A 12,806-nucleotide genomic window follows, 5' to 3' on the forward strand; every position below is an offset into this window, starting at 1 on the left:
AACAGAGATCACAAGACTGTTATCTTGTTTTCTTGGAATTTTCTCACAAGTACTTAGAATTCCTATCACATGACTCCATTCTTGGACAATGTTCTGATGTCTCCCAGTTTTCTTATTTTAAATGCAGAATATCCAGAGTAGTTTTGATTTGAGATGTTGTAGATAAAGCTAATTGTCATTTGATGCATGGATATCCTATCAGCAAATGAATTATAAACACAATGAATAATATCAATACAATGCAAGCATCGTGTAATGCTCTGCTCCAAAAACATGGATCAAGGTGATGTCCTCTAATATTTGTCACATTATTTTATTGATCAGAAATATATCGAGAAGAGCTTGAAAAGAAACCCCATATAATGAGTAGTATCATGTAGAACATCAGTCCATATTTACATTTAAGAGGAGCATAAATGTTATGCTATCTTATGCAAATGGAAAATTGTTCAAATAAATGTAGTCACTATGTCAGATGAATGAACGAGTCTATTACAGACCCAAGGTCCAGGCATAAACACCGAGTCATTTGTAAAGATAACAGGAACTGGAAACATCCAATCTGTAAGTTGAAGGAAAGGAGGATGTGGAATAAAAGACCAATGTCCACGCTCACAGATATTCACTGTGGATGCACAGGTCACAGCAGCTAGCTTGACCAGCAAGAGTTTCTCTGGTGACAGAGGGATCTGAGTGTCTCATAGAATATCTTTTCTTTAGGTGCATACAGCATTAACTTGGATCCAGGTATGCAGATTTGACTTCTGATGATATGGTCAATGTCTACTTTTACCTTTACCTGGAAGTTTGCTCTTTCTGGTCATGTCCACTGTCTCTTCTCTTTTCACTTTTGTCCTTGATGGCCTGGGTCTGTAGGACCTACAGAGCAATCCATAATATTCCAATAGTTCTATTTACATAACAGATCCATACCCCTTCCTTGTCTTATTCTGGAGAGTTAAAATTGGGATAGGGTACTACATCAGCTTGCTTATTACATTCTGGAAAAAAGAAAAAAAGAAAAAGAAAAACCAAAACCGCAAGCAAACAACCACCAAAAACCAGGGAAGTGATTTTTTTGCACAAGTATAAACCTATTTTTGGAAATAAAAAGCAGAATATGAAATATTAGAGGGTTTATGAATTAACTGTAATAGATGAATCACCACAGACAGTTCTGTTTATTGGGCTGAGAAAAAAAAGAAGTATTGATAGATTTATGAATATCTAATGAGAGACCATGCAACAGCAGATAACAATCCCACTATAAGAGGGGCTGCTTGGCCCCATCTTGCTCTCTCCTAGTCTCTTTCTCTCTTACTCTCTTAAACTTTTATTTTTCTTACTCTCTCTAAGCTTTTACCTGTCTCTCTTTAAGCTTTCTTCCTCTCTAGCCTTTCTTCTCTCTCTCCTTTTCCCCCTTTTCTCCTCTTGGCCATGGCTGATCTCTCTCTCTTTCTACCTTTTCTCTTTCCCCTTGCCTTTCTACAATAAAGCTCTAAAACCATAGACTGTCTCTGTTCGTCAAGGCCTGCTGTGCTTGTATGATGAGATAGACTTTCTTCTACTGAGCCACTTCTAACCTCCCGTCAGAAGACCTTCCTGTGCTCCAGCCATGGACTGGACTAAGGACTCTCACCAGCATGGGAACCTCTCTCCCTCTGCCCTCTTCCCATATCTCCAGGGCTAGAGTGTCGTCCGGGGCCCCTATTCTATTCTCAGCTCCTCTGCTATATCCAGCATGGGATGCCAAAGACTGAGAACCTGGTAGTAGGGGCTGCCCTTTATCCCCCCCCTAGCCGTGTGGGGTCAATGGCTTCACACAGCCAGATGCCTACCCGGGGCCTAGTGGAAAGTGTCCTGCAGTCCTCCCTCATCCACCTGTCCAGAGCACAGGGACTCTGGCCTGACGTGGACTCTCTCCCTCTTCCCTCTCTCCCTACACCCACAGCCCCGCACATCACTAAGAGTATTAGCTTGGGTCACCCTTGTGGATTTCTATGAGTTTCCATTGCACTAGGTTTCTACATCATCTCTGAAATAAGCCCCAATTACAGTTACCATTTCCAGTATTCTCTTTCTCCATTCTCCCCTGGTATGATCCCTCCTGTTTCTGGTCTCACCTGCAGTTCCCTATGAAATATCCATTCTATTTTGAAATGCACAGTCATATATTTACTAAATAGAGTCCAGTGCAGAAGTTACACAGTATCCACCTAGACAGATTTTGGTGACACTTTGGCTATTCGTGGAGTACTGTGTGTGTGTGTGTGTGTGTGTGTGTGTGTGTGTGTGTGTGTGTGTGTGTGAGAGAGAGAGAGAGAGAGAGAGAGAGAGAGAGAGAGAGAGAGAGAGAGAGAGAAGTTTTGTATATCAAACAGCTTTGAATTTGACCAGACTATCTATTAATCATCTCTGAAAAGTGGCCTTTAATTTTAGTCCTATTTTATAGCATTAAAAAACATATGCATCAGGTAGCTTTCCAAAACATTATTCTCTGTATAATGGTGTTGAGCTAACAGCTTTTCATCACCCAGTTCAGAGTCACAGTACATACCTAGGACAGAGTACTCCCAACCACCTCAGTGACTGTTTACCCTGACAGCATACCTTTTTGCCAGTTCACACTGCATATCAAGACATGCCAGCAGCTGTCCTTCATACATATGGCACAGAGCAACAGGTCAGTGACATGAGAGCAGGTTTTGTCATGATAGCTAGGCATGTAAATGTCCAATTTTTAAAAATGCTAAATTGGGGTTAAAAATCAAGGGTAGAAGTTCACAGCAGCAAACTTTTACCCACATCTCTCAGTTACAAAGACATTAAGATGTGATTCAAATTCCTTTAGCTCAATAGGCACAGCCCTGAGGTTAATTTGCACAGTGCTGATCAAAAAATGTGAAGTTAAGGAGAATAAGTTTTACATGATGTTATTATGCCAGTCAAGCTTGGAAGGTGTGTTGTGCATCTGTCCTAACAGAAAAGCATAAGATCCTTTTTGTATACATTGATTTTATTGTAACAAAGCAACTTGTATACTTTAACATTTAAAATAAGCATCTTTTTCCTTCCAGTGAAAACCAAAATCATAAAATAAAAATAAAAATGAAAAAGTTATAACAGAGAATGTCAACTCCAAATAAAGCCCTGCAGGTTCTGTTGATTTTCCATTGAGTAGTAGGGCTCAAGTCATTATCACTAGAGAATTTAATTTTAAAAGTATCACCTTAAAATTCAAGAATGTCTGTTAAATATTACAACTAAACATGTCAAAGGAGAAGTATTGCTGCCAAAATGCTCACTAAACACTCCAATGCCCCTTGGAGAGGGGTTCTGAGAGAAGGGGTGTCTAGGAGTGGCAAAAAGAATGACTCGAAGTCAAATCATGGAATCAAGGTGATGACCTGTATTCTTCTTGCTATTCTAAGAGATCTCTCTGTCCATGTCCTGCTTGCTTGTGTGTGTGTGTGTGTGAGTGTGTGTGTGTGTGTGTGTGTGTGTGTTTCTCCAGGCAGTTCTATCTTTTTATTCTAAATAGTTCTTTGGATTGTTCATCTGCTGCTGAGCACAGGTCTAGTCTTTTATTTTACATATCAATTCAGTGATTTACTCCAAGTTTTCTTTTGATTATTTTCTGAATCAGCATCCTGTGACCTCAGCCCTTTGATTCTTAAAAGACATCAAGCATACATTTTATTCTGAACATTGCAAAAGAATTCAGAGGTCTGTCTGTCTTTGTTAAGCACAAAGGAAAAACTATTTGGGTGGGACTCCATTTTGAAATCACCATTTCTACCACACTTGGTCCTAACCTTGCTCTCTTCTAGCCTGATCCTGAACTTATCTGCTTATACTTCTATCTTTCTGACAAGATGGCTTATAGTGTAGCTGCCTTTGTTCCTTTAGATTAATCAAGTCCTCATAACTCATATTGCATCCTTATGTCCTTATATTTTACATAATTGAGAATATATATATATTTCAAACTCATGTATTTAGAACTCTTTCCAATAGCCTTTTGGGCTGTCCTGATTTTCCCAGACTTAACTATTTTGCTGAGACATAGCTATACCCTCAACTTCTGAATGTATGCTTTTTCTAATTCTCTTGGAGTTAACAACAGGGAGGACAGTCTTCAGAGGAATGTGAAATACGTACATTATTATACAAACAAGACTTACCCCCACAGCCTACAGCAGCCATTGACACTCATTGAGGCCCTCACCAGGGCCCTTTTCCAGAGGCAGGGACCATGTCATGCTATCCCCACCAAGTCCATGTGGCAGGTCTCAGCACCTCCAGCCACCTCAAATCCACCCTTGCTGACTATCTATACCTTCCTTTTTATTTATTTTTTTCTTTTTATTAAACAAAAGAAAGTAGACAGATACATGTTAGTAAATGGTAACTCTCTATAGTTTCTCAGAGATTACACAATGTAATGTCTTAGCCCAATATACAGAGAAAGGAAAAAAAAAAAGCTGGAAATCACTATACTACTACATAGAGGCCTAGCACTCTCCAGTCTCCAGTAGGGCCAAGGAAACTGGAGGGCTTTTCTTTTTTTCACACAGCATGGTGGCAATTTGAATTCATAGTTTTTGAGACAAGAAAGGATAAAAATTAATTTGGAAGAGAAATGTAGAGATTCTTTTCCTGTTTTGTTTTGCTCTAGATATCCCTAAATTAGCTGAGAGTCATGATGCTGAGAGACCTCAAGAAATGGAAGACTGAGCACAAGAAGGACAGGATTGGCTGGAAATGACTGCAACTTGATTCCAGGGACTGGAGAAAATTTAAAAAGAAAATAAAACAGAAGGTTGGAATCTAAGAGTCTTCTGTGCTAGTCAGGCTCATCTTCATCCTCTGCTCTGTCCTCACCTCACCTTCTGTTTCTTCATCCTCATTTCCTTCCCTTTATCAATATCTTCAGACTCCTCCTCTTCTTTTTCTTCTGCCTCTCCTTCTTCTGGCTCTCTTTCTTCATAATCTATATTATGAACAAAATAGAACTGCAAGGGATTGAGCCAAATATTATCTTTAATGACATCTCCTCACTTGGCTACACCTGCATCAGAATGGCTAGTAAACCAGGGAAAGAAGCTCTCTGGCTCTTTGTGCTGTGTCTTCCTACTGGCCTTATTCAGAATTTGACTTGAGTGTTTTGTCAAATCCTATCGAGATTTCCATTTGATTTCTGTGGACTTTGAAGACACTCACCACTCTTATTCAGATAATATTCTATGGAGAGAACTTTATTTTCCAAGTAAGTATTTTTATCAAAATAAAAATCTATTCTGTGAGCTGATTTAATGTCACATCAAATTCTGTCACATCAACTCTAGTCAAATAATGCAGAGCCTCCTCATCTTCCTCCACTTGTGTTACCCCACAATTTTGGATTTTGGCGATCAATACTGACCTGTTCTGAAAAAATGTTTGGAGGAGTTTGTTACATTTTTCTTCTACTTTTAAAATTTCCGCACTGTCTTGTTCATTAAGTCTATTTCATTTTGGACTTCATCAATATGTTCAATTTCTTCTTGCTATTCTTTTCCTCTTTCGGCACTCTGGGAAAGGACCAACTTATTCTCCAGTTTTAGGGCTTTATATGACTGGGTTTCTTGGCTAGGGTTGCAGATTGCCTTTTCTTGGGACTGTGGTGCAAGGTAGGTGGCTAGAAGACAGAGGCCAGAGCCCTGATGCAGGAGGGAATTCTCAGAAGTCCATTTTCTGAAATCTTCTTCAGTTTCTTTCTTCGAAGACTTGGATTACATGTCATACATGTCTTCACTTGTTAGTGTTAAACCAAGAAATTTTATATTATTTTTGTGGCTATTGTTAAAGATGATATTTATCTGCCCATTTGGGTTTTTATTGTTGTTGTTTTTGTTTGTTTTTTTTTGTAAGTTTTGGTTTGTTTTGTTTTTGTTAAAGTTGTATCCAGCCATATTGCTAAAGGTGCTTATCAGCTGTAGGCGTTACTATCATCTACGAAACTTCTTTCTCTCCAATTCATGTCTCCTTAAACTGTTGTAGTTGTATTTTGACTGTAGCTTATACTTAAAGTCCTATATGGCATAGATATGGAGAGAGTCAACAACCTTCTCTTGTTCCTGATTTAAGTGGAGTTGCTTTGAGTGCCTCTCAATTTAATTTGATATTAGATATTGGCTTGCTTTAAATTGCCTTTATTATATTTAGATGTGTCAATTGCATCCTTGATCTCTCCAAGATTTTGAATTAAATCAATACCTTTTCCACCATATAATGAAATCATAATGTGCTTATTTTTTCTTTCAGTTTGTTTATGTCGTTGATTATGTTGAGAGATTTTTGTATTTTGAACTGGTTTTAACTCTGAGACAAAAACCTTCTTGATCATAGTGGATGATCATTTTCTTTTGCTTTTTTTTGTTTTGTTTTGTGTTGTGTTGTTTTGTTTATACTCTGTCATTTTTTATTAGATATTTTCTTCATTTACATTTCAAATGCTATCCCCTTTCCTAGTTTCCTCTCCGAAAGTCCCCTATACCCCCCTTGCCCTGCTCCTCAACCCACCCACTCCTGCTTCCTGGCCCTGGCATTCCCCTGTACTGGGGCATATAATCTTTGTAAGACCAAGTGCCTCTCCTCCCATTGATGGCCGACTAGGCCATCTTCTGCTACATATACAACTAGAGACAAAAGCTCTGGGAGGTACTGGTTAGTTCATATTGTTGTTCCTCCTATAGGATTGCAGACGCCTTTCGCTCCTTGGATACTTTATCTAGCTCCTTCATTGGGGCTCCTGTGTTACATCCAATAGATGACTGTGAGCATCCACTTCTGTATTTGCCAGGCACTAGCATAGCCTCACAAGAGACAACTATATCAGGGTCATGTCAGCAAAATCTTGCTGGCATATGCAATAGTGTCTGGATTTGGTGGTTGTTTATGGGATGGATCCCCGGGTGGGGCAGTCTCTGGACGGTCCTTCCTTCTGTTTCAGCTCCAAACTTTGTCTCTATAACTCCTTCCATGGGTATTTTGTTCCCCATTCTAAGAAGGAACAAAGTAGTGGATTATCATTTTCATGTGTTCTTGGGTTTGGTCTGTGAGTATTTTATTGAGAATTTTTTTGCATTAATATACATGAGAGAAATTGGTCTGTAATTCTCTTTTTTTTTGTTGTTGTTGTTGAGTCTTTGTGTGATTTGGGTATCAGGGTAACTGTGGCCTCACTAAATGGATTTGGCAATGTCCCTTCGGTTTCTATTTTGTGGAATAATTTGAGGAGTATTGTTATTATGTCTCCTTTAAATGTCCAATAGAATTCTGCACTACAACTGTCTGACCCTTTGTTTTTGTTATTGTCAGAGAGACTTTTAATGACTGTTTCTATATCTTGGTCTATTTAATTGCTGATAAGATCTTGAGTTTACATTTGCAACTGTTATCTATCAAGATTTTCTGTTTCTCTTAAATTTTCTAATTTTGTGAATCACAGGCTTTTGTCTCTGATTTTAATTGACTTGCTTTAAACTTATCTCCATTTAAATTGGTGGTGCAAACTTTATATGCCTCAGTATAGGGGAACGCCAGGGCCAAGAAGTGGGATGGGGGGGAGGGAAGTGGGGGGGAGGGTAAGGGGGCACTGGAAATGTAAATGAAAAAAATAGAGCCGGGCGTAGTGGCACACGCCTTTAATCCCAGCACTCGGGAGGCAGAGGCAGGAGGATTTCTGAGTTCGAGGCCAGCCTGGTCTACAAAGTGAGTTCCAGGACAGCCAGGGCTACTCAGAGAAACCCTGTCTAGAAAAACCAAAAAAAAAAAAAAAACCCTAATTAAAAAAATAAAAAATAAATTGTGCTGGGTGTTGACTGGATATATTTTGCCTTTATTATGCTTAGGTATGTTTCTGGAGTTCCTGATCTCTCTAAGACATTTAAACTTGAAGGAATGGTATTTTGCCAAAGGTTCTTGTCAGCATCTATTGAGATGACCATGTTTTTTTCCTTTACTTTGTTTATATGGTGGATTATATTTATGAATTTATATATATTGAACTATCCCTACAACTCAGGAATAAAACCTACTGATCGTGTTACATGATGTTTTTGATGTGTTCTTGGATCTGGTTTGCACATAGTGTATTGGGTATGTTTGTATCTATGCTCACAAGAGAAACTGGTCTAAAATTCTCTTCCTTTGTTGAGTGTGCAGTTTATGTATCACAGTGTCTGTGCCCTCATAGAATGAGTTTGGCAACGTTACTTCTGTTTCTATTTTGTGGAATAATTTGAGGGGTATGAGGAATATTGGTATTAGCTCTTCTTTGAATGTCTGATAGAATTCTGTACTAAAACCATCTGACCCTGGGCTTTCTCCCCTGCAGGGAGGTGGGGGATTTTTAATGACCTCTTTTTTTCCTTGGGGTTTATAGGACCATTTAAATTTTTTACTCAATCTTGGTTTAATTTTGGTAAATGGTACTTACCAAGAAAATCATCCATTTCATCTAGATTTTCTAATTTACATGATTTTGAAGTAAAGCCAAATGATTCTTTGGATTTTCTAAGTATGTTATTATGTCTCACCTTTCATTTCTGATTTTGTTGATTTGGATACAGGCCTTCTTTCATGCAGTTAATTTGGCTAAGGGGTTGTTAATCTTGTTGATTTACTCAAAGAAACAGTTCTTTGTTTCATTGATACTTTGTAGTGTTCTTTTTGTTTCTAATTTATACATTACAGCCATGAGCTTGATTATTCCTTGCTGTCTACTCCTATTGGGTATGTTTTTCTCTTTGTTCTAGAGTTTTTAGGTGTGCTTTTAAGTTGTTAGGATGAGATCTCCCCAAGTTTGTTAGGAAGGCACTTAGTACTATGAACTTTACTCTTAGCATTGCTTTCATTGTGTCCAATAAGTTTGGGTATGTTATGTCTTCCTTTTCATTGAATTCCTGAATGTTTTAAATTTTTTTCTTCATTTCTTCCCCAACCCAGGGATCACTGAGTAAAGAGTTGTTCAGTTTCCATGAGTTTGTAAGTTTTCTGTTGTTGCTTAAATCCAGCTTTAATTCATTGTGTTCTGATATGGTACAAGGGGTTACTTCAATTTTGTTGTATCTATTGAGCATTGCTTCACTTTTTGGTATATAGTCAATTTTGGAGAAAGTTTTGCGATGTGCTGAAAAGATGGTAAATTCTTTTATGTTTGGGGAAATGTTATGTAGATATTTTAAAGTCTATTTGGGTCATAATGTCTGTTAGTTCAATTACGGCTTTCAGTCTGGATAACTTGGCCATTCATGAGTGTTGAAATCTATGGTTTTTAATGTGTGGGGATCAACGTGTGTCATCTTGTGGGATTTTTTACTTTGATGAGTATATGTTATTCCCATCTATTTTGTTTAATTTTGGCTGAAAGTATGTTTTGTGAGATATTAGAATGGCTAATTACCAGTTGCTTCTTAGAAAACCTTTTTCCAACAACTTTTCTGAGGTAATGTCTATCTTGGATGCTGAGTTGTGTTTCCTATATGCAGCAGAAGGATGGATCCTGTTTTTTGCATTCATTCTGTTAAGTTGTGTCCTTTAACTGAGATACTGAGTCCATAAATGTTGAAAGATATTAATGATCAACGATTATTAATTCCTATTATTTTGTGTTGTTGCTGGTGGTGGTGGCGGTGGTAGTATGTGTGTGTGTGTGGTATGTGTTTCCCTCCTTTTGATTTGTTGGTGTGACATTATTTCCTGAGGTTTCTTGTGTGTAGTTAGCCACCTTGTGTAGGAGTTTTCTTCCTAGTACCTTCTGTAGGGCTGGATTTGTGAATAGATATTGTTTATATTTGGTTGCCTTATGGAATATTTTTTTTTCCATCTACAGTGATTGAAAGTTTTGCTGGGTATAGTAGTCTGGGCTGACGTCTGTGATTTTTTAGAGAGTGCAGACTGCCCTAGGCCACTCTAGCTTTTAGAGTCTCTATTGAAAAGTCAGAATACAGTGTAATTCTGATAGATTTGCCTTCATGTTACTTGGCCCTTTGCCTTTTTCTGCTATGGGTATTAAGTGTTTTGATTATTATATAGTGGAGAATTTTCTTTTCTGGTCGAATCTATTTGGTTATTTGTCAGGTTCTTGAATGTATATAGACTCATCTTTCTTTACTTTGGGGTATTTTTCTTCTAAGATTTTGTTCAAAATATTTCTGAAACTTGAATGTGTGAATTATCTTTTTCTTTTATTCCTGTTATTCTTAGGCTTGATCTTTTCATGGTGTCCCAGATTTGTTGGTTGTAATGTGCCATGTACTTTTTAGATGTAGCATTTTCTTTGACTTTGATTTCTTTTTTCTCTCTCTTTTTTATTAGATATTTTCTTTATTTACACTTCAAATGTAATTCCCTTTCCTGATTTCTCCCTAAAAACCCTCATACCCTACCCCCTGCAGTGCTCACCAACCCACCCACTTCCTTTACCTGGTCCTGGAATTCCCCTATACTGGGGCATAGAATCTTCAGAGGACTGACTAGGCCATTCTCTGCTACACATGCAGATAGAGCCATGAGTTCCACTATGTGTTTTCTTTGGTTGATGACTTAGTCCCAGAGAGCTCTGGGGGTACTGGTGAGTTCATATTGTTGTTCCTCCTAAGGGGATACAAAGCCCTTCAGCTCTTTGGGTATCTTCTCTAGCTCCTTCATTGACCACCCTGTGCTATGTCCATTGAATGTCTATGAGCATCCACTTCTGTATTTGTTAGGCATTGGCAACGCCTCTCAGGAGACAACTATATTAGGCTGTTGTCAGAAAGGTCTTGTTGGCATGCACAATAGTGTCTGGGTTTGGTGGTTGTTAATGGGATGGTTACCCGGTGGGCGGGGGCAGTATCTGGATGGCCTTTTCTTCAGTCTCAGCTCCATACTTTGTCTCTGTAATTCCTTCTATAGGTATTTTGTTCCTCATTCTAAGAAGGATTGAAGTATCCACACTTTGGTCTTCCTTCTTCTTGAGTTTGATGTGTTTTGTGAAGTGTATCTTGGGTATTCCAAGTTTCTGGGCTAATATCCACTTATCAGTGAGTGCATGTCATGTGTGTTCTTCTGTGATTGGGTTACCTCACTCAGGACGATAGCCTTCAGATCTATCCATTTGCGAAGAATTTTATAAATTCATTAATTTTAATAGCTGCATAGTACTCCATTGTGTAAATGTACCACATTTTCTGTATCCATTCCTCTGTTGAAGAACATTGGGGTTCTTTCCATCTTGTAGCTAATATAAAAAAGGCTGCTATAAAAATAATGAAACATGTTTACTTATTACATGTTGGAACATCTTTTGGGTATATGCCCAGGAGTGGTATTGCTGGATCCTCAGATAGTACTATGTCCAAATTTCTGAGGAACTGCCAAAATGATTTCCAGAGTGGTTGTACCAGCTAGCAATCCTACCTGCAATGGAGGAGTGTACCTCTTTCTCTACATCCTTGCCAGCATGTGCTGTCACATGAGTTTTTGATCTTAGTCATTTTGAATGGTGTGAGGTGGAATTTCAGGGTTGATGTGATTTGCATTTCCCTGATGACTGAGGATGTTAATTTTTTTTTTTTTTTTTTTTTGGTGCTTCTCAGCCATTCAGTATTCCTCAGTTGAGAAGTCTTTGGTAGCTCTATACTTCATTCTTTAATAGGGTTATGTGTTTCTGTGCAGTCTAACTTCTTGAGTTCTTTGTATATATTGGATATTAGCCAGATTTAGGGTTGGTAAAGATCCTTTCCTAATCTGTTGGGTGTCTTTTTGTCTTATTGTATCCTTTGTCTTTGAGAAGCTTAGTGATTTTAATAGGTGCATTTGTCAATTCTTGTTCTTAGAGCACAAGCTATTGGTATTCTGTACAAGAATTTTTTTCCTTGTGCCCATATATTCGAGGCTCTTCCCCACTTTCTCCTCTGTAAGTTTCAGCATCTCTGTTTTTATGTGGAGGTCTTTGATCCAATGGACTTGAGCTTTGTACATGGAGATAGGAATGGATCTATTGGCATTCTTCTGCATGCTAACTTCCAGTTGAGCCAGCACCAATTGTTGAAAATACTGTCTTCTTTTCATTGGATGGTTTTAGCTCCTTTGTCAAAGACCAAGTAACCATAGATGTGTGAATCCATTTCTGGGTCTTCAATTCTATTCCATTGACCTACCTGTCTGTAACTGGACCAGTAGTATGCAGTTTTTATACAATTGCTCTGTAGTACAGCTTGAGATGAGGGATGGTGGTACTCGCAGAAGTTCTTTTATTGTTGAGAATAGTTTTTGATATCCTAGGTTTTTTTTTTTCATTTTCTGGATAAATTTGAAAATAGCACTTTCTAAATCTGTGAAAAATTGAATTGGATTTGATGGGGGATATCATTGAATCTGTAGATTGCTTTCTGCAAGATGACCGTATTTACTATATTAATCCTGCCAATCCATGAGCATGGGAGATCTTTCCATCCTCTGAGATCTTCTTCAAATTCTAAGAGAATTGAAGTTCTTATCATACAGATCTTTCACTTGCTTAGTTAGAGTCACATCAAGATATTTTATATTATTTGTGACTATTGTGAATGGTGTTGTTTCCCTAAAATCTTTCTCAGATTGTTTATCCTTTTCTTTTGTAGAGAAAAGCCACTGATTTGTTTGAGTTAATATTATATCCAGCTACTTCGCTGAAGTTCTTTACCAGGTTTAGGAGTTCTCTGTTGTATATCCCTGGGTATGGCAGTCTCTAGATGGTCCATCCTTTCGTCTCAGCTCCATACTTTGTCTCTGTAACT

At 38.1% G+C, this 12,806-nt stretch overlaps 1 pseudogene; it reads right to left on the reverse strand.

Annotated features, from left to right (window-relative positions):
* Positions 1-945: 945 nt before the first annotated feature.
* LOC110295074 lies at positions 946-8,498 on the reverse strand (annotated as a pseudogene).
* Positions 8,499-12,806: the final 4,308 nt, after the last annotated feature.

This window comes from Mus caroli, chromosome 1 (assembly GCF_900094665.2).
Source record: "Mus caroli chromosome 1, CAROLI_EIJ_v1.1, whole genome shotgun sequence".
Classification (NCBI taxonomy): domain Eukaryota; kingdom Metazoa; phylum Chordata; class Mammalia; order Rodentia; family Muridae; genus Mus; species Mus caroli.